At 46.0% G+C, this 22,881-nt stretch overlaps 1 protein-coding gene across 1 annotated transcript in view; it reads right to left on the minus strand.

Annotated features, from left to right (window-relative positions):
- Nucleotides 1-22,881, minus strand: part of CDH12 (cadherin 12) — a 1,535,982-nt gene that overhangs the window by 937,478 nt on the left and 575,623 nt on the right. The window lies entirely within an intron of this gene.

Consider the following 22,881-nt stretch of genomic DNA (forward strand, 5'->3'; position numbering starts at 1 on the left):
CAAAAATTATATTTTTGCCCCCAATTTTTTATTTTTCCAAGGGTAAGAGAAGAAATTGGACCTCAAAAGTTGTTGTCCAATTTGTCCTGAGTACGCTGATACCCCATATGTGGCAGTAAACCACTGTTTGGGCGCATGGGAGAGCTCGGAAGGGAAGGAGCGCAGTTTGACTTTTCAATGCAAAATTGACAGAAATTGAGATGGGACGCCATGTTGCGTTTGGAGAGCCACTGATGTGCCTAAACATTGAAACCCCCCACAAGTGACACCATTTTGGAAAGTAGACCCCCTAAGGAACTTATCTAGAGGTGTGGTGAGCACTTTGACCCACCAAGTGCTTCACAGAAGTTTATAATGCAGAACCGTAAAAATAAAAAAATCATATTTTTTCACAAAAATTATATTTTTGCCCCCAATTTTTTATTTTTCCAAGGGTAAGAGAAGAAATTGGACCTCAAAATTTGTTGTCCAATTTGTCCCGAGTACGCTGATACCCCATATGTGGCAGTAAACCACTGTTTGGGCGCATGGGAGAGCTCGGAAGGGAAGGAGCGCCGTTTGACTTTTCAATGCAAAATTGACAGGAATTGAGATGGAACGCCATGTTGCGTTTGGAGAGCCACTGATGTGCCTAAACATTGAAACCCCCCACAAGTGACACCATTTTGGAAAGTAGACCCCCTAAGGAACTTATCTGTATGTGTGGTGAGCACTTTGACCCACCAAGGGCTTCACAGAAGTTTATAATGCAGAGCCATAAAAATAAAACAAAATTTTTTCCCCACAAAAATTATTTTTTAGCCCCCAGTTTTGTATTTTCCCTAGGGTAACAGGAGAAATTGGACCCCAAAAGTTGTTGTCCAATTTGTCCTGAGTACGCTGATACCCCATATGTGGGGGGGAACCACCGTTTGGGCGCATGGGAGGGTTCGGAAGGGAAGGAGCGCCATTTGGAATGCAGACTTAGATGGAATGGTCTGCAGGCGTCACATTGCGTTTGCAGAGCCCCTAATGTACCTAAACAGTAGAAACCCCCCACAAATGACACCATTTTGGAAAGTAGACCCCCTAAGGAACTCATCTTGATGTGTTGTGAGAGCTTTGAACCCCCAAGTATTTCACTACAGTTTATAACGCAGAGCCATGCAAATGAAAAATATTTTTTTTTCCACAAAAATTATATTTTAGCCCCCAGTTTTGTATTTTTCCAAGGTTAGCAGGAGAAATTGGACCCTAAATGTTGTTGTCCAATTTGTCCTGAGTACGCTGATACCCGATATGTGGGGGGGAACCACCGTTTGGGCGCATGGGAGGGCTCGGAAGGGAAGGAGCATCATTTGGAATGCAGACTTAGATGGATTGGTCTGCAGGCGTCACATTGCGTTTGCAGAGCCCCTAATGTACCTAAACAGTAGAAACCCCCCACAAGTGACCCCATATTGGAAACTAGACCCCTCAATGAACTTATCTAGATGTGTTGTGAGAACTTTGAACCCCCAAGTGTTTCACTACAGTTTATAACGCAGAGCCGTGAAAATAAAAAATCTTTTTGTTTTCCCACAAAAATTATTTTTTAGCCCCCAGTTTTGTATTTTCCCAAGGGTAACAGGAGAAATTGGTCCACAAAAGTTGTTGTCCAATTTGTCCTGAGTACGCTGATACCCCATATGTTGGGGTAAACCCCTGTTTGGGCACACAGGAGAGCTCGGAAGGGAAGGAGCACTGTTTTACTTTTTCAACGCAGAATTGGCTGGAATTGAGATCGGACGCCATGTCGTGTTTGGAGAGCCCCTGATGTGCCGAAACAGTGGAAACCCCCCAATTATAACTGAAACCCTAATCTAAACACACCCCTAACCCTAATTCCAACGGTAACCCTAACCACACCTCTAACCCTGACACACCCCTAACCCTAATCCCAACCCTATTCCCAACTGTAAATGTAATCTAAACCCTAACCCTAACTTTAGCCCCAACCCTAACTGTAGCCCCAACCCTAACCCTAACCCTAGCCCTAACCCTAGCCCTAACCCTAACCCTAGCCCTAACCCTAGCCCTAACCCTAGCCCTAACCCTAGCCCTAACCCTAACCCTAGCCCTAACCCTAGCCCTAACCCTAACCCTAGCCCTAGCCCTAACCCTAGCCCTAACCCTAGCCCTAGCCCTAACCCTAGCCCTAACCCTAGCCCTAGCCCTAACCCTAGCCCTAACGGGAAAATGGAAATAAATACATTTTTTTTTATTTTTCCCTAACTAAGGGGGTGATGAAGGGGGGTTTGATTTACTTTTATAGCGAGTTTTTTAGCGGATTTTTATGATTGGCAGCCGTCACACACTGAAAGACCCTTTTTATTGCAAAAAATATTTTTTGCAATACCACATTTTGAGAGCTATAATTTTTCCATATTTTGGTCCACAGAGTCATGTGAGGTCTTGTTTTTTGCGGGACGAGTTGACGTTTTTATTGAAAACATTTTTGGGCACGTGACATTTTTTTATCGCTTTTTATTCCGATTTTTGTGAGGAAGAATGACCAAAAGCCAGCTATTCATGAATTTCTATTGGGGGAGGCGTTTATACCGTTCCGCGTTTGGTAAAATTGATAAATCAGTTTTATTCTTCGGGTCAGTACGATTACAGCGATACCTCATTTATATCATTTTTTTATGGTTTGGTGCTTTTATACGATAAAAACTATTTTACAGAAAAAATAATTATTTTTGCATCGCTTTATTCTCAGGACTATAACTTTTTTATTTTTTTGCTGATGATGCTGTATGGTGGCTCTTTTTTTTGCGGGACAATATGACGCTTTCAGCGGTACCATGGTTATTTATATCTGTCCTTTTGATCGCGTGTTATTCCACTTTTTGTTCGGCGGTATGATAATAAAGCGTTGTTTTTTGCCTCGTTTTTTTTTTTTTTTTCTTACGGTGTTTACTGAAGGGGTTAACTAGTGGGACAGTTTTATAGGTCGGGTCGTTACGGACGCGGCGATACTAAATATGTGTACTTTTATTGTTTTTTTTTTTTTATTTAGATGAAGAAATGTATTTATGGGAATAATATTTTTTTTTTTTTCATTATTTTGGAATATTTTTTTTTATTTTTTTTACACATTTGGAAAATTTTTTTTTTACTTTTTTACTTTGTCCCAGGGGGGGGACATCACAGATCAGTGATCTGACAGTTTGCACAGCACTCTGTCAGATCACTGATCTGACATGCAGCGCTGCAGCCTTCACAGTGCCTGCTCTAAGCAGGCTCTGTGAAGTCACCTCCCTCCCTGCAGGACCCGGATCCGCGGCCATCTTGGATCTGGGGCTCGAGCAGGGAGGGAGGTGAGGAGACCCTCGCAGCAACGCGATCACATCGCGTTGCTGCGGGGGGCTCAGGGAAGCCCGCAGGGAGCCCCCTCCCTGCGCGGTGCTTCCCTGCACCGCCGGCACATCGCGATCATCTTTGATCGCGGTGTGCCAGGGGTTAATGTGCCGGGGGCGGTCCGTGACCGCTCCTGGCACATAGTGCCGGATGTCAGCTGCGATAAGCAGCTGACACCCGGCCGCGATCGGCCGCGCTCCCCCCGTGAGCGCGGCCGATCGGCTATGACGTACTATCCCGTCCAGGGTCAGATAAGCCCAGGGCACCTCGACGGGATAGTACGTCTAAGGTCACAGAGGGGTTAAATACTATGATATATTTTTCCGGTTTTCCTTTCTCTAAACCTGGGTACGTCCTATAGTCCATGTATCTTATAGTCTGAAAAATACGGTATATAAACACCTGGATAATAGAGCACACAAGATTTAGGTATCTCCCAAGGTTATCTGAAAATTCTTCATGAAGTTGAGAGTTGACCTAATACTTATTACCCATTATTACTCCAAATTACACATTTGTTTAGAGCAAATTTAGTCTCTTTGAGGTCAATTTTATCTTTATGACAAGCAGCAACTTATTTTTAAACATGATGTCTTTTACTGGATTGTTGATCATTTTTTTGCCTTTAAAGATAAAAATGTTAAAGCCATAATCCAATTAGAGTTAAACGGACTTGTAACGTCTGATTAAAACTACTTGTTTAACCCAAAAGGTAAAACGTTCATGAAAAACTTGTAATGGAATAAAAAAATAGAAGGGAAGGTACAGTGGCAACAATAGAACAATGACACACTGTAAAATACAAACCAAACTGAGACAGAAATTGTCAAAAAGTCTCCAATTTTTGGCAATAACAAAAGCTACGAAATTGTGGTATCTAGAGTTTGGCATACCAGAGGTAAAGATTCTTCCTCAATTGAATAAGAAAATAAAGCAGGTAGGAGAAGAAAGTGTAATCAGAGCATAAATGAAGAAACTTTAAGGAGATGATTCATGAATTCAACACTTGCTGGAACTCTTTGGGTTTGGAATGTGGTGGATAGGTTCAAAGGAATGAAGATATTCAGGTGTTTGAACAAACTTAGACTATCTTCTCGGTTGGGATATACAATTTTTCCATTTTGTTCAGCCACAAGCTTTGTAAGACATTCTTAGCGTTAAGAATTTATGTTTTCCTTAAGGTTTTGGTAGTCACAGACTATGATTTTCTCACTTGCGTTATTATTTGTAAAAAATCTGCAATATTACATATCCCATCATAAAGAGCAGGAAGGGTTTTCAATTATTTTGACCAAAGTTAGCAGTTTGTCCTTGACTTGCAAGAACTGTTAGAAAAAAGTTCTCACCCCCTGGCAAATAATCAGAGATATGTTTAAGTTTAAGGAGACAATGAGCTTGATTATGCTTAATAAATGCAACATTTGACAGTGCAAGCAAAGTAAATGATATTTCTGAAATCTCATGCAAGGCTGCTTAGATTTTCTTTACAGATTTGAAGCAGTTTCATATCTGCAGCATGTCAATTTGTTCAGCATTTTTACAGTATTTCTTCCTGCAGATCAAGAAGCAGAGTGGAAATCATCTTGAAAATATAATATAGCTGTGAGGGTATAACCAATTGCAATATACAGCAGGTCTCTAAATGTTGCCACTTTTGAAGTGTTTAAATGGCCCTTTCTCTTGCCCTTTTCAGGTTTGGGGAAAGGGAAATTAGATTCACCAGTAGCAGATGAGGCACTCACCCCATGGGTTTTTTGAGGAGCATAGTAAATGGTGGCAGCTGCAGTGTTACATATGAGTGGCTATGCTGCTGTAAGGACAGAGTCAGTAAAAGTCAGAGCTAGTGATTAATGAAATTGTTAAAGTGGAATTGAATACTACTTGAATGCACTAAAAAATCTCCAATTTTTTAAGAATATAAACTTTTCTAAATTCAAGTAAGCTCATTGCTTACTGTCTTTGAAGTCAACTCTTCTTTACCCCGTTCTGTGCATGTGAGACTATCCTGGCAGGTTCATTCTAGGCCAGGTGTTCTGGCCGTGCCCGGGCCTCCCAGGTCACATGTAATTATGTGACTTTTATGGCTTGTTTGCACCGGATACAAAATAGCAACATTACATTTGCGGAGAATAACTTTGCAATAATAACCTTGGCTGTTTGTTTTCATGCTAAAGTTTTTGAAAATTTGGAATCCAGAAGATGTCCCCCAAGCAGAAATGCAGTTTATCTTCTCCAATGCATGATTAGTATTTGCTATTGGGGTAAAAAGCCGGAGTTCGTCACTCTTCTTATGTCTCGCGGTGAAGCCACACCCCCAGTATGAGATTTTATGAAAGCTAATGCTGACAATGTGGAAAATAACCCACTTTGTAGCAGATTTGAAAACATCAATGTGTAAATTCATTTAGATGTAAGTGATTTTTGCTGAAAGTGTAAAGAGCCAATTATCAGGCATATAATTTATAACGAAGATGTCATGATCCAGTCCGGAGTTTTTCTGCTATCCTCTCTCTGAACTGGTCATGCGGGGGTTAACCCCCTCTGCCTCATTTTGGAGCTTGCCGGGCTTTTTCAGTCCTCTGCAGTCTGCTGGCCAGCGTCAGCGAAAGGTCATGCTTCCAGGCTAGAGCAGCTGACCCATATACCCTGGGGACCCTTCTGTCTCTGACTTTCCATATTTGTGTGAGAACCGTTCCTTATCCCTGACTTAGTGTTCGTCTGGTGGTTTTCCTTGCAGTGTATGACTCGGCCTGATCTCTGAACCCTTCCTTTTGCTTTCCGTCTCTGATACCTCGTTTCCAGACCGGTTCTGACTTCTGGCTTGTCTCTGATTACGTGCATTGCTGTGACCTTTGGTACTTCTGCTCCTGACAATTTCTGACTCTGCTCATCTGACCACTCTTTCATTACTTATGACACCTGTGTGGCTGCTCAGTGTTGTTACACTGTTAGTGTGCAACCTCTCTTCCCTCACCAGCACCCCCTGTTGGAGGTTGCGCTTAACTGCACTGCAGCCGCATCACTGAAGACTTCTTCTTATTAAATTCTTCAACAGAATATATTCTGCCACTATTTTTGCAGAAGTATTTTTCACATTAAGCTTAGACTCAGCCTTTGACACTTTTGATCTCTTTGAAACTCGAGATTCAATTTCAGCTTTTTTTCTTTGCACTAAAACAACACAAGTGATATCCTGTTTATTTTAGAAAGCCTTGAACTTATGATGCTCTGTTGTTACTGTCAGCACTTGGAGAAAGAAAGAACATGATTGCTAAAGTTTAACTAATTGCCTACCACTCAGTAGCAGTTGTTTTTTTCATCTGTATCTAAATTGAAATGCGTAGGCCTATAGGATTGCTGAGTAGAGATGAGCAGGTCTTTAGGCACTGTAATTCACCGACTTTGGCAAGTTTCACCCCAAAATCTGATTTGCATCAAATATATTTGTGTGACTTTCAATACTGGAAGGCTTCTAATTGCTTGGAAAATACATGAAGGGGACAGCAACAAAAGAGAGAGAAGGCCACTGAACAAAAGAGCTTACACTTTACAGGCAAAAGAGAAAGAGAGGACCCTGCTGACCATAAGAGCTTACACACTACAGAAGAAATAGAGGCGAGAGAGAGATAGGACTCCACTGACCAAAAGATATTACACACTACATAAAAGAGATATTTATCCAGTGACTGTGCTCCACTGGGAACTGCTGATTTTTGTTGGCCCAGGTACTGACCACCAGTGTACAAGGTGTTATAATCTGTAAGATGTCATAGGTGCACGGCATTATGGGAAGTCTAGTGTGACAACACAAAATATCGTTAACCCACAGTCCTGTTAACACAGTCCTGTTATCTTTGCTGCTACTGTAGAATACAGCAGTAGAAACATGACATTGTTACTGGCTCAGATCTCTAGATGCCTTGTTCAATAGTGACTGCGCCATTTATCTGCTTAGATGGACACGGGAAAACTCCTTCTATTACACCATTGATGTCCTACAAGCACGACTGAAGCTTTGATGGGTTACACTGGTAGTCTTTTACGGCTATTTTTCGATTAGACAGACAGACAATAATGCTTTGACAGACAAAGGCCTGACAGACAAAATACTTTAATTTACTGAGAATACTAAAGAACTATGTAAGCAATCATCAAATCAAATTATGAAGTTCCCCATTAGGACTAAAGATTAAAACAAAAAATGTATAAAATTGAAAACTAAATGGCGGGTGTTAGGAGTCGAGTTTCCTCTGCTGCACAGAGGGAATCTCGATCCGTCTCCGCTGCGGTCTCCCATTCTCCTCCATCCGCAGTGGAGTCTGCTCAGCAGGGACGTCGCTCCCAGTGTCTTGCTCGCTCTCACTCTGTACAGAGAGTTACTGCTGCTTCTTCAGCTCCTGCCATTAAAGTCAGTGCTGGTCAGCGGCGAGCGGACTTCCCTGGGACTAAGTCCTTGTTTGCGCACACTGAGCATGCCCAGAGCAAGATCTCCCGTTGGAGATCGAGGGTCATGTGCTCTGGCTCTGCAGCGCATTCCATTGGTCCTCTTGGCAGGCCCTGGAAGGGCAAAGTTTCTGTGGCCACTTCCTGTCCTGCAATTATATAAACTGCACATGACCGCACGGCCATGCGCTAGTGTACAATTGAATACGTGTGTTTGTTGTGAGTGCAAGTCGTTCATTAAATACCCCTACCCTATTGTATGACTGTTCGCGTATGGAGTATGGCTGCTATCTAGCGCCCAACAAATCACTCAACGTGTCACACACGTATCAGCGTCTATTGCTGTGACCGCCAGTGCGGCGCCACGCGCCAGTAGTGCGCTTCCTGACCCACGTCTGGGTGCTTAGTGGTGCCTGCCAGCATGGCACAGTTCGCACTTCGGTGCTCTAATTATAAGAGTTGCCTAACACACCCTGTTGCGGTGTTGTGTCAGCAAGTGGTCTAATCGGACTTCAATCCTAGTTGGGGTTAAGTTCGCTGACTGCTTGCTCGCCTTCTATGTGCGGTACCGCGATCCTGTGACGCAACAGGATCGCTTCCTTCACGTTGGGTGAAGTTTAACCCATGCGAGTATACTTATGAGTACCGCCATATAGTCCGTCATTACTCAGCAGCAGGTTCCATCTCTGCACGGTGGACCCCGGGCTAGAAACGCACCGTACACTATCAGTCTTATTATTTGGTGCGTTCCGCTAGCCCTAACATTACACTAGCGCCAGGGTCTGGCTAGTGATGACGGACAAACAGCAATCCCTGTGGTATATACAGCAGCTGGAGGGTAGGTTGGCGGCTCTCGAGAGCGCAACCTCAGCTGTGGATGTTACCGCATTTGCTGTACAGGCTGCCAGCGTGGCTGCAGCAACTTTGTCCATTGCCACCCCTGTTCCGACATTTTCTCGCCTCCCGCTGCCAGAAAAATTTTCTGGTAATAGCAAATTTTGTAGGGGATTCGTGAGTCAGTGCTCTATTCATATCGAGCTTCTGGCTGCACGTTTCCCCACAGAGCGGGCTAAGGTGGGATTTATTGTGTCTCTATTGTCGGACAGGGCGTTAGAATGGGCTACGCCGCTGTGGGAGCGTGGCGATCATGTGGTGCAGAGTGCTCCTCTGTTTTTGAGCACTTTAAAACAGGTCTTTTTAGGACCTCAAGTCACCCATGACACTGCACTCCAACTGCTGGCATTAACTCAGGGTGAGTCCTTGGTCAGTCATTTTGCCGTCCAATTCCGCACTTTAGCATCTGAGCTGGAATGGTCGGATAAAGCTCTTATCCCCATATTTTGGAGGGGCTTGGCTGACCATGTAAAGGACGCTCTGGCCACTAGGGAGATTCCTGCCACACTGGAGGAGTTAATAACAGTCTCCTCTCGAATTGACCTCCGTTTTAACGAGCGGAGGTTAGAGCGAGCACAGTGTAGGCAGAGGTTTCGGCTGGCTCCTACTTTCGCCAAACCTCTGGAATCTCCGGTCCTGGTTCCTGAGTCACATGAGGCCAGGGAAGTGTCACAAGCGGGACCTAAGTCCCGGACCGCTTGTGCACTCAGGGTCTGTCATGTTTGCCAGCAGTCTGGACATTTAGCCACCAGATGTCCTCAGCGGTCGAGGAAACGTTAGCGTCTAGTGGTCGTAGGTGGAGGTACACTAGACACGGCGACGTTTGCCTCTAAATTGTCCTTTAAGGGGACAATTACTATAGGCTCATTCTCCCACTCGGTAGAGCTCTGCATGGATTCTGGGGCGGAGGGCAATTTTATGTCTTCTGCCTTCGCCCAACGCCACGCAATACCTCTGGTTATGCTAGCTCAACCTGTAACGGTACGAGTGGTGAATGGGTCGACTCTGCCCTCACAGATAACTCATCAGACCATCCCTTTTACTCTGTCCATGTCGCCATCTCATCAGGAGATTATATCTCTGCTCGTCATTTCAGAGGGAATTGATGAAGTCCTGTTGGGAATACCTTGGCTACGGTACCACTCTCCTCATATCGAGTGGTCCTCCGGCAGAATTCTGGGATGGGGTGAATCTTGTGGGGGTAGGTGTCAGAGGGAGTGCGTTCAGGTAGCTACAACTGAGGTACCCGCAGATCTTTCCTCTCTCCCCAAGCAGTATTGGTCGTATGCAGACGTATTCTCCAAAAAGGCGGCGGAGACCCTTCCGCCCCATCGCCCCTATGACTGTCCTATTGACCTCTTGCCTGGTGCTGAGCCTCCCCGGGGTCGAGTCTATCCGCTATCTCTCCCGGAGACGGAGGCAATGTCACAGTACATCCAGGAAAATCTGGCAAGAGGGTTCATCAGGAAGTCAGTGTTACCTGCTGGGGCAGGGTTCTTCTTCGTGCAGAAGAAGAGTGGGGAATTGCGTCCATGCATAGACTACAGGGGTCTTAACGCCATCACCGTTAAGAATAAATACCCTTTGCCTTTGATATCTGAACTGTTCGATAGGCTTCGGGGAGCAAGGGTATTTACTAAATTAGATCTGCGGGGTGCTTACAACCTGATTCGCATCCGTGAGGGGGACGAATGGAAGACGGCTTTTAACACCAGGGATGGGCACTATGAATATCTGGTGATGCCCTTTGGGCTCTGTAATGCCCCAGCCGTTTTCCAAGACTTTGTGAACGATATCTTCCGGGATATGCTTTCCACCTCGGTCGTAGTCTATCTGGATGATATTCTCATCTACTCTCCAGATATTGACTCCCACCGGAGAGATGTTTGCAAAGTCTTCGACCTCCTATGGGCAAACTCCCTCTATGCCAAGTTGGAGAAGTGTATGTTTGAGCAGGAGTCCTTACCTTTCCTAGGCTACATCATCTCAGCCCAGGGATTGGCTATGGATACTGCCAAACTACAGGCTGTGATGGACTGGCAGGAACCCCATTCTCTTAAAGCGGTGCAGCGCTTTATGGGGTTCATCAATTATTATCGCCAGTTCATCGAGCATTTCTCAACTTTGGTAGCTCCCTTGGTTGCCCTCACCAAGAAGGGGGCGAATCCCAAATTGTGGTCTGAGGAGATCTCCAAGGCTTTTATCTCTATAAAGTCACACTTCGCTAGCGCTCCCATTCTTCATCGCCCCGATGTTGATAAGCCATTTATCATGGAGGTGGATGCCTCTTCTGTTGGTGCTGGAGCAGTCCTCTTCCAAAAGGATGCTCAAGGTCGGAAGCATCCTTGCTTCTTTTTCTCCAAGACCTTCGCACCAGCAGAGAGGAATTATTCCATCGGGGACAGGGAGTTGCTAGCCATGAAGTTGGATTTCTCGGAGTGGAGACATCTCTTGGAGGGAGCACGTTTTCCCTTCCAAGTCTTCACAGATCACAAAAATTTGGTGTATCTGCAGACAGCTCAGCGGTTGAATTCTCGCCAGGCCAGATGGTCCTTGTTCTTCTCCCGGTTTCATTTCACCCTCCATTTCCTTTCTGGGGAGAGGAACATTCGGGCCGACGCTCTCTCTCGCTCCGTTGTGTCATCTGCGGAGGAGAAGGAGGAGCCTCGGCTTATTGTCCCCACCGAGAGTTTGAGAACCGTGGCCCTGGTTTCGCTGGAGTCTGTGCCCCCGGGCAAGACTTTTGTTCCATCTAGTTTGCGACCGGAGGTTCTCTCTTGGGCGCACTCGTCCAGGGTGGGTGGACATTTTGGTACTAAAAGGACATCAGAGTTACTGGCGAGGACATACTGGTGGCCGCATATGGCTCGTGATGTCGCGGAGTACGTTCGGGCGTGTGTCTCTTGTGCCAGGAACAAGACTCCTCGGCAACGGCCAGCTGGTTTGATTTATCCTCTGCCCGTGGCTGACAGGCCCTGGGAGATGTTCGGGATGGACTTTGTGGTTGGCTTACCCAAGTCTCGTAATTGCACCATTATCTGGGTGATCACCGATCATTTTTCCAAAATGGTGCATTTGGTGCCTCTTCCACGGCTACCATCTGCACGGGCGTTGGCTGTCTTGTTTATCAAGCTTATCTTTCGCTTACACGGTATGCCAGACAAGATTGTTAGTGACCGGGGTCCCCAGTTTGCGTCTCGATTCTGGAGGGAGCTATGTCGTCTACTCAGTATTGAGTTAAATCTCTCTTCGGCATATCATCCCGAGACGAATAGGTTGGTAGAAAGGGCCAACCAGACCTTGGTCACATATTTACGACATTTTGTTTCTGCCAGACAGGATGACTGGGCATCCTTGCTACCGTGGGCAGAGTTTGCACTTAACAATGCCGTAGCCGACTCCACCGGTCAGACTCCATTCCTCTTAAATTACGGCCAGCATCCGCGTGTTCCTGTGCCCATGCCTGTGTCTTCCGCTGATCCCAGGGTGGCAGACTGGGCTGTGGAGGCACGGGACATTTGGGATCGCACGCAGGATGCCATTCGGGCCTCCAAGGAGAGAATGAGGTCCTCCGCCGATGTTCATCGGCGCCCTGCTCCGACTTTTGCCCCTGGCGACTTGGTGTGGCTCTCCGCCCGTAACATCAGGCTGCGAGTTGAGTCCACTAAGTTTGCTCCTCGCTACTTGGGTCCCTTCAAGGTTCTCGAACAGGTTAATCCTGTGGTCTACCGCCTGGCTCTTCCTCCACGCTTGGGTATCACCGACACCTTTCATGTGTCCCTCTTGAAACCCGTATACATGTCCCGGTTTTCCGAGTCATCTGCCGGGACATTGGGTTCGTCTACGGACGATTACGAGGTGAACGCTATTTTGGGGTGCAAGGTGGTACGCGGCAAAAAGTTTTATTTGGTGGATTGGAAGGGTTATGGTCCAGAGGACAGGTCTTGGGAGCCTGCTGAAAACATTCGGGCCCCACAGCTCATTGCTGCCTTCGAGCGTAGCAAGGCCCAAGGAGGGGGGGGGCCCTAGGAGGGGGGGTAATGTTAGGAGTCGAGTTTCCTCTGCTGCACAGGGGGAATCTCAATCCGTCTCCGCTGCGGTCTCCCATTCTCCTCCATCCGCAGTGGAGTCTGCTCAGCGGGGACATCGCTCCCAGTGTCTTGCTCGCTCTCACTCTGTACAGAGAGTTACTGCTGCTTCTTCAGCTCCTGCCATTAAAGTCAGTGCTGGTCAGTGGCGAGCGGACTTCCCTGGGACTAAGTCCTTGTTTGCGCACACTGAGCATGCCCAGAGCAATATCTCCCGTTGGAGATCGAGGGTCATGTGCTCTGGCTCTGCAGCGCATTCCATTGGTCCTCTTGGCAGGCCCTGGAAGGGCAAAGTTTCTGTGGCCACTTCCTGTCCTGCAATTATATAAACTGCGCATGACCGCACGGCCATGCGCTAGTGTACAATTGAATACGTTTGTTTGTTGTGAGTGCAAGTCGTTCATTAAATACCCCTACCCTATTGTATGACTGTTCGCGTATGGAGTATGGCTGCTATCTAGCGCCCGACAAATCACTCAACATGTCACACATGTATCAGCGTCTATTGCTGTGACCACCAGTGCGGCGCCACATGCCAGTAGTGCGCTTCCTGACCCACGTCTGGGTGCTTAGTGGTGCCTGCCAGCACGGCACGGTTCGCACTTCGGTGCTCTAATTATAAGAGTTGCCTAACACACCCTGTTGCGGTGTTGTGTCAGCAAGTGGTCTAATCGGACTTCAATCCTAGTTGGGGTTAAGTTCGCTGACTGCTTGCTCGCCTTCTATGTGCGGTACCGCGAACCTGTGACGCAACAGGATCGCTTCCTTCACATTGGGTGAAGTTTAACCCACGCGAGTATACTTATGAGTACCGCCATATAGTCCGTCATTACTCAGCAGCAGGTTCCATCTCTGCACGGTGGACCCCGGGCTAGAAACGCACCGTACACTATCAGTCTTATTATTTGGTGCGTTCCGCTAGCCCTAAAGGTACTGTCACACTAGACGATATCGCTAGCGATCCGTGACGTTGCAGCGTCCTCGCTAGCGATATCGTCCAGTGTGACAGGCAGCAGCGATCAGGCCCCTGCAGGGAGATCGCTGGTCGGGGAAGAAAGTCCAGAACTTTATTTCGTCGCTGGACTCCCCGTAGACATCGCTGAATCGGCGTGTGTGACACCGATTCAGCGATGTCTTCGCTGGTAACCAGGGTAAACATCGGGTAACTAAGCGCAGGGCCGCGCTTAGTAACCCGATGTTTACCCTGGTTACCATCCTAAAAGTAAAAAAACAAACACTACATACTTACCTACCGCTGTCTGTCCTCCAGCGCTGTGCTCTGCTCTCCTCCTGCTCTGGCTGTGAGCGTCGGTCAGCCGGAAAGCAGAGCGGTGACGTCACCGCTCTGCTTTCCGGCTGCCCGGCGCTCACAGCCAGACCAGAGAAGCAGAGCGCCGAGGACAGACAGCGGAAGGTAAGTATGTAGCGTTTGTTTTTTTACTTTTTAGGATGGTAACCAGGGTAAACATCGGGTTACTAAGCGCGGCCCTGCGCTTAGTTACCCGATGTTTACCCTGGTTACCGGGGACCTCGGGATCGTTGGTCGCTGGAGAGCTGTCTGTGTGACAGCTCTCCAGCGACCAAACAGCGACGCTGCAGCGATCCGGATCGTTGTCGGTATCGCTGCAGCGTCGCTATGTGTGACGGTACCTTAACAGCGGGTCTCTTAAATAATTTAAGTTATACAAATTAATTTAATTAAATAATTAAAGAAAATATAAAGTATATTCAAGGCAAAAAAATATCAAATGCTAGTAAAATGGCAACAGACATATTCCCCTTTATTTTCTCTGAGGTCTTTTGAGACACGATGGCATAATAAATGTAAGCAGTAGAAAATAACAAGTAGCATTCTCCCTCCCCCACATGTGGTATTCAGTGCCTGTTGTTATCTCTGCCGCATGCAGAAACCACAGGCATCTTCATGCTAGGCCAGGACCTCTGTCTGGCCAAAACACATAAAGAAGAGGCTGACAGCACTCACTAATTGTGGACGCCCTTCCCCAATCCAAGGAACTAATTTAGAAAAATGGCAGCAGCCAGAAGAAATAAGAAAAGCATCCAATCCAGGTGAAAAAATTGAAAAAAGCTTTATACCGCTATAAAGACACGTTTTGCACTATAGCAAGTCTTTATCAAGTATGGACGCTGTTCTCATTTCATCTAGTTGTAGCCAAAAGTCCTGATGTCATAACATTGCTTCGATCTTACAATGCACATGTTCAAAGATGTCCCTGACCTAGTGTCAGCCTTAATTACTGAACTAGAGTGTGTGCCCTATGGTTGCAATGAAAGTCATGATGTTACATTGTTGAATACTATGTAGACAAGCAAGAAGTGTCTTTCATTTTGCTCAACAGGGACATTACCTAGAAAGGAACATCCAAGAATTTCCTGGTTTTGTACTGCATGTGACAATAATAACCTGTATTCTTATTATGTCTGGGTAGAGTGGTAAGTGAAAAATGGAAGCCTATTTAAAAAAAAAATAATAATGCAAGGCCATGTTTTGCCAAAACGTACATTAAGTTTGCTAAAAGCATGCAGGAAAACATCTTGTGGTCTGATTATTACTGTTGATCAGAGATCTGCGGGTAACACCCTATCAAATGACAGTGTTAGCTAGCAGCTGTGACCGGCGGCAACAAGGTTACCGCCGGTCACAGGTGTCGACTGATGAGAGAGTACTACTCTCTTCAGAGTACTACTACTACTTAACTGTTCCGGTTCACCCATGTCTTCTCATGACACAACGACCCTAAGCATATCTTCAAATCAACAAAAGAATTATTCTTACAAAAAAGACTGAATGTTGTCATAAATTTAAAGGGTACATCAATAAAGAATTAATTTAATGTGGTGCATATTTATGCAAACCATTTTTTTTTTCCAACCAAAAAGTTTTCAGTTTGTTTTTCAATTGAATTGTACATTTCATAGGCGAATTTAAAGGTTATCTGTCAAAAGGTTTTTCTATGTAATGTGAGAGCTGCATGATGTCAAGTCTGAGACCCTGATTCCAGCAATGTGTCACTTGGTAGGCTGAGTGCTACTGTTTCAAAAAATTCTGCATCTTATCAGCTGGAGATTAATTACTGCAGAATTGGGTGTTTCATGCCTCCTCGTTAAAGGTCATGTAAAAAAAATACTATTAGCTTGCATAAAGAGGGGTTAGTCTGCAGGTTGAGGTAGGGGTCACACTTGTGAGTGTTATGCGAGAAACTTTCACAAGTCTCTCGCATGAATTCCGGGCAATGCCACTGGCACTCTGGACCCAAGCGTGCGGCTGCATAAAAATACATGCAACTGCACAGAGCCGGATATTGATGTGAGAGACTCGCGAGAGTTTCTCCCATCACACTCGCAAGTGGGACCCCGACCTTAATATCACTCTGAAGCAGCCATGTGTCTGCACTGAGAGCCCCGCTGTCAAGAAGAAGAGAACTTTATTCCTCTCGGCAGCCTCAGGCTTTCAGCAATGACAGATTCCTTTTAAAGGTGGAAAAAAGTTCTGTAATAAATCTTCTTGGCATGATTATTTAATATGCCAAAAAATGGCATTTTAACAAGGGTATGTATATTTTTATATCTACTGAATGTTTTAGACAGGATATGGTATACTTTGCTTTATTATGCAATATTTAACATGAAAAAGTTTTGTTTTTTTATTATGAAATAATTCACATAATAATTAGTGATAAGAAAGTCCAAGCTTTTTAAACAGACAGTCCAGTCCATATTTTCTCAGCCACCCATGCTGTGTAATAGAAGGGGAAGTGACATAGCAATATTAGGTTATTGAAAAAAGAGTGGCGAACCACTCTAATTTACAACAGTTTATTATGTATTTAACCCTGTATATACTCTCTTATCAATCAAATTTAGCAAGCAATGAAGCCAGATGTGCTTTGTTTACACCGAGGAACTAGAGGATGCAACACCCCTAATTAATCCAAACTGTCTAAATCTGGACTGCCAACTGCACCCACGAGTGGAAAAATAGCATGAAACACCAGATGATATTCCAAAGGCTTAATAGAGGGCATGGATATATATTATGAGGTATTGCAGTAGCTGAGGTGTGTAATATGACGTTCTGCAGCAGTCGAGTGGCCTAATATGAGGTTCTGCAGCAGCTCAATGTTGAATATGAGATTCTGCAGAAGTTCAGGTGGGTATTATGAGGTTGTGCAGCAGATGATGGGATATTATGAAGTTCTACAGCTAGGGTCTATTATGAGGTTCTCCAGAAGTTGAGGTGGATATTATGATGTTTTGCAGCAGCTGAGGTGTGTATTATGAGGTTCTGCAGCAGCTGAGGAGCCTAATATGAGGTTCTGCAGAAGTTCAAGTGTCTCGTATGAGGTTCTGGGGCTGGTAAGGTGGGTATTATGAGATTATGCATCAGCTGATGTTGGTATTATGAGGTTCTGCAGCAGCTCAAATGTATAATATGAGGATCTCTAGCAGGTGATTTGGGTATTATGATATTATGCAGCAGTCGAGATGTGTATCATGAGGCTCTCCAGCAGCTGACATTTCCAATATAAAGTTCTGCAGCAGCTGAAGTGTGTATTAGGATGTTTTGAAGGAGCTGAGATGTGCATTATGTACAATGGATTACATATTTTTTTCTGTGGATTTCAAAATCATTGCCTTTTTCTTTTCATAACCGACAAGAAAATCAGAGTAAAATCTGCACCAATATCCACATGGTTCGGTGGGGAATTGTTTTTCAGATTTCCTATAAAATTACTTGCAACACTGCCAACTGGTGTGAGTCCACACTGATTGACAAAGGGTATAAACCTGATGGTATTCTTCAATAAATAGTGCCCCTCACCCACCTTCCGATTCTCATTTACATGGTTCTGCACCTCAGCCTATTAATGTCAATGAAGCTTTGAGGCAATGCCAGAAAAAAACCATGGACACATTATTGTGCAGGAAAGCAGATTTTTTTTCTGATTCTGTAAAATCTTCTTTGACATTTGTATCTTGGCCTATTTGGCCCTGAGTAAATGTAGAGCAGGGTCTCTACCTATATCATGGATCAACAGATTATAGGAGTATTCTCATTGTGTACATTTATAGCATATGTAAAGGATTTGCCAGAAATGTATATCAGATGCCAATTCCACCAGTGTGGCCATGACATGCCCACTCTCAGCCAAGAGATGGCTAGTAGAGTTGAGCGACCTTGACCTTTTTAGAGTCGAGCCGGGTTTCGCGAAACCCGACTATCTCAAAAGTCGGGTCGAGTGAAATCGGCCGATTATGACGTAAAGTCAGGATCGACCGAAACACGAAACCCAATGCAAGTCAATGGGGCAGCATAGTCGGCAGTGAGTGGGGGCCAGGAAAACACCTAGAGTGCCCATTTTAATGTCAAAACCATCCATTCTTCTTAATGAAGCTTGTCAAGCGTAATTTACCTTATAATAATTGGAAGGCATTTGAAATTGGGGGTCATTTGGCTAAAGTTGTGGTGGGTAGGGCTGGTTCAAGTAATTAGTGGGCCCAGGAAATCTGGACCACGTCACGGCAGTGGAGCAGGGAGAGGTAAGTATTTCAACTTTGCAAGTGCTGTGAACCTGAGCAAGCAGGGGGGGCCCACTCGTTGGCATTGGCACTGGCACAGGGCCCCTCAAAGTACAGCGGTGTGTTTGCACGGCGGGGGCGCCTCCCACCGGCAGCAACACTTTTGCGTACTATGAGAGGCCCTGTGCCAGTGACGTCGCCAACTAGTATTCCCCCCCCTCACCTGATGAAGGAACCTGCACTTTCATTTGCACCTTCCTCTTTGTCCCCATGTAAGGTGGTATGGTATGCGGGAAGAGCAACCTGACTTTCAGCAGGGTCACAATGTTGTTGTGTAGCGTGCACGGGGAATGTTGCGTTATGGGTCAATGTACCAGCAGACTCATCTATCACTGGCTGGGCAATGGGCAGGATGAGGAGGAAACACAGATATAGGCCCAAAGAATAAAGTTGGCTAAATGCAGTTCAAAATTGGTAACACAGGAATAACCAGGGGGCATTGCAGTGGAGGACAACTGGAATGAGAGGCTGACACAGAGAGTAGGCCCAAATCAGTAAGTAGTCGAAATGCAGTTCAAAATTGGCAACCGTAGTAAACAGGCGGCACAGCTTTGTTCAGTGGAGGAGAACAGCAAGGAGTGGCAGACACCGATAGTAGGCCCCAACCCAACTAGTAGGCCAAATGCAGTCTAACATTAACAACTACTTAACGAGCGCCTGAAAATGGAATTTCAGGACAGGAAACCAGGAGAACAGCAAGGAGTGGCAGACACCGATAGTAGGCCCCAAACCAACTAGTACGCCAAATGCAGTTGTTCCGTTTAACCACAATTTAATGAGAGCCTGAAGATAGAAGTTCAGGAAAGGCAACCTGGAGAACACCTTGGAGTGGAACACACCATCTCTCTACACCCCATACCCAATTTGTAGGCCTAATGCAGTGTAGTTTCCAAGAACTACTAAACGAGAGCATGAAGATCGAAGCTCAGGAAAGGCAACCTGGAGAACACCTTGGAGTGGAACACACCATCTCTCTACACCCCATACCCAATTTGTAGGCCTAATGCAGTGTAGTTTCCAACAACTACTAAACGAGAGCCGGAAGATCGAAGCTCAGGAAAGGCAACCTGGAGAACACCTTGGAGTGGAACACACCATCTCTCTACACCCCATACCCAATTTGTAGGCCTAATGCAGCGTAGTTTCCAACAACTACTAAACGAGAGCATGAAGATCGAAGCATTGGCGAGGAAACCTGGGGAACACCTTGGAGTGGAACACACCATCTCTCTACACCCCATACCCAATTTGTAGGCCTAATGCAGCGTAGTTTCCAACAACTACTAAACGAGAGCCGGAAGATCGAAGCTCAGGAAAGGCAACCTGGAGAACACCTTGGAGTGGAACACACCATCTCTCTACACCCCATACCCAATTTGTAGGCCTAATGCAGTGTAGTTTCCAAGAACTACTAAACGAGAGCTGGAAGATCGAAGCTCAGGAAAGGCAACCTGGAGAACACCTTGGAGTGGAACACACCATCTCTCTACACCCCATACCCAATTTGTAGGCCTAATGCAGTGTAGTTTCCAAGAACTACTAAACGAGAGCCGGAAGATCGAAGCTCAGGAAAGGCAACCTGGAGAACACCTTGGAGTGGAACACACCATCTCTCTACACCCCATACCCAATTTGTAGGCCTAATGCAGTGTAGTTTCCAAGAACTACTAAACGAGAGCCAGAAGATCGAAGCTCAGGAAAGGCAACCTGGAGAACACCTTGGAGTGGAACACACCATCTCTCTACACCCCATACCCAATTTGTAGGCCTAATGCAGTGTAGTTTCCAACAACTACTAAACGAGAGCCGGAAGATCGAAGCTCAGGAAAGGCAACCTGGAGAACACCTTGGAGTGGAACACACCATCTCTCTACACCCCATACCCAATTTGAAGGCCTAATGCAGCGTAGTTTCCAACAACTACTAAACGAGAGCATGAAGATCGAAGCATTGGCGAGGAAACCTGGAGAACACCTTGGAGTGGAACACACCATCTCTCTACACCCCATACCCAATTTGTAGGCCTAATGCAGCGTAGTTTCCAACAACTACTAAACGAGAGCCGGAAGATCGAAGCTCAGGAAAGGCAACCTGGAGAACACCTTGGAGTGGAACACACCATCTCTCTACACCCCATACCCAATTTGTAGGCCTAATGCAGTGTAGTTTCCAAGAACTACTAAACGAGAGCTGGAAGATCGAAGCTCAGGAAAGGCAACCTGGAGAACACTTTGGAGTGGAACACACCATCTCTCTACACCCCATACCCAATTTGTAGGCCTAATGCAGTGTAGTTTCCAAGAACTACTAAACGAGAGCCGAAGATCGAAGCTCAGGAAAGGCAACCTGGAGAACACCTTGGAGTGGAACACACCATCTCTCTACACCCCATACCCAATTTGTAGGCCTAATGCAGTGTAGTTTCCAACAACTACTAAACGAGAGCCGGAAGATCGAAGCTCAGGAAAGGCAACCTGGAGAACACCTTGGAGTGGACCACTCCATCTCTCTACACCCCATACCCAATTTGTAGGCCTAATGCAGCGTAGTTTCCAACAACTACTAAACGAGAGCATGAAGATCGAAGCATTGGCGAGGAAACATGGGGAACACCTTGGAGTGGAACACACCATCTCTCTACACCCCATACCCAATTTGTAGGCCTAATGCAGCGTAGTTTCCAACAACTACTAAACGAGAGCCGGAAGATCGAAGCTCAGGAAAGGCAACCTGGAGAACACCTTGGAGTGGAACACACCATCTCTCTACACCCCATACCCAATTTGTAGGCCTAATGCAGTGTAGTTTCCAAGAACTACTAAACGAGAGCCGGAAGATCGAAGCTCAGGAAAGGCAACCTGGAGAACACCTTGGAGTGGAACACACCATCTCTCTACACCCCGTACCCAATTTGTAGGCCTAATGCAGTGTAGTTTCCAAGAACTACTAAACGAGAGCCGGAAGATCGAAGCTCAGGAAAGGCAACCTGGAGAACACCTTGGAGTGGAACACACCATCTCTCTACACCCCATACCCAATTTGTAGGCCTAATGCAGTGTAGTTTCCAACAACTACTAAACGAGAGCCGGAAGATCGAAGCTCAGGAAAGGCAACCTGGAGAACACCTTGGAGTGGAACACACCATCTCTCTACACCCCATACCCAATTTGTAGGCCTAATGCAGCGTAGTTTCCAACAACTACTAAACGAGAGCATGAAGATCGAAGCATTGGCGAGGAAACCTGGAGAACACCTTGGAGTGGAACACACCATCTCTCTACACCCCATACCCAATTTGTAGGCCTAATGCAGCGTAGTTTCCAACAACTACTAAACGAGAGCCGGAAGATCGAAGCTCAGGAAAGGCAACCTGGAGAACACCTTGGAGTGGAACACACCATCTCTCTACACCCCATACCCAATTTGTAGGCCTAATGCAGTGTAGTTTCCAAGAACTACTAAACGAGAGCTGGAAGATCGAAGCTCAGGAAAGGCAACCTGGAGAACACCTTGGAGTGGAACACACCATCTCTCTACACCCCATACCCAATTTGTAGGCCTAATGCAGTGTAGTTTCCAAGAACTACTAAACGAGAGCCGGAAGATCGAAGCTCAGGAAAGGCAACCTGGAGAACACCTTGGAGTGGAACACACCATCTCTCTACACCCCGTACCCAATTTGTAGGCCTAATGCAGTGTAGTTTCCAAGAACTACTAAACGAGAGCCGGAAGATCGAAGCTCAGGAAAGGCAACCTGGAGAACACCTTGGAGTGGAACACACCATCTCTCTACACCCCATACCCAATTTGTAGGCCTAATGCAGTGTAGTTTCCAACAACTACTAAACGAGAGCCGGAAGATCGAAGCTCAGGAAAGGCAACCTGGAGAACACCTTGGAGTGGAACACACCATCTCTCTACACCCCATACCCAATTTGTAGGCCTAATGCAGCGTAGTTTCCAACAACTACTAAACGAGAGCATGAAGATCGAAGCATTGGCGAAGAAACCTGGAGAACACCTTGGAGTGGAACACACCATCTCTCTACACCCCATACCCAATTTGTAGGCCTAATGCAGCGTAGTTTCCAACAACTACTAAACGAGAGCCGGAAGATCGAAGCTCAGGAAAGGCAACCTGGAGAACACCTTGAAGTGGAACACACCATCTCTCTACACCCCATACCCAATTTGTAGGCCTAATGCAGTGTAGTTTCCAAGAACTACTAAACGAGAGCTGGAAGATCGAAGCTCAGGAAAGGCAACCTGGAGAACACCTTGGAGTGGAACACACCATCTCTCTACACCCCATACCCAATTTGTAGGCCTAATGCAGTGTAGTTTCCAAGAACTACTAAACGAGAGCCGGAAGATCGAAGCTCAGGAAAGGCAACCTGGAGAACACCTTGGAGTGGAACAAACCATCTCTCTACACCCCATACCCAATTTGTAGGCCTAATGCAGTGTAGTTTCC

Source organism: Ranitomeya imitator, chromosome 6, assembly GCF_032444005.1.
Source record: "Ranitomeya imitator isolate aRanImi1 chromosome 6, aRanImi1.pri, whole genome shotgun sequence".
NCBI classification, from domain to species: Eukaryota; Metazoa; Chordata; class Amphibia; order Anura; family Dendrobatidae; genus Ranitomeya; species Ranitomeya imitator.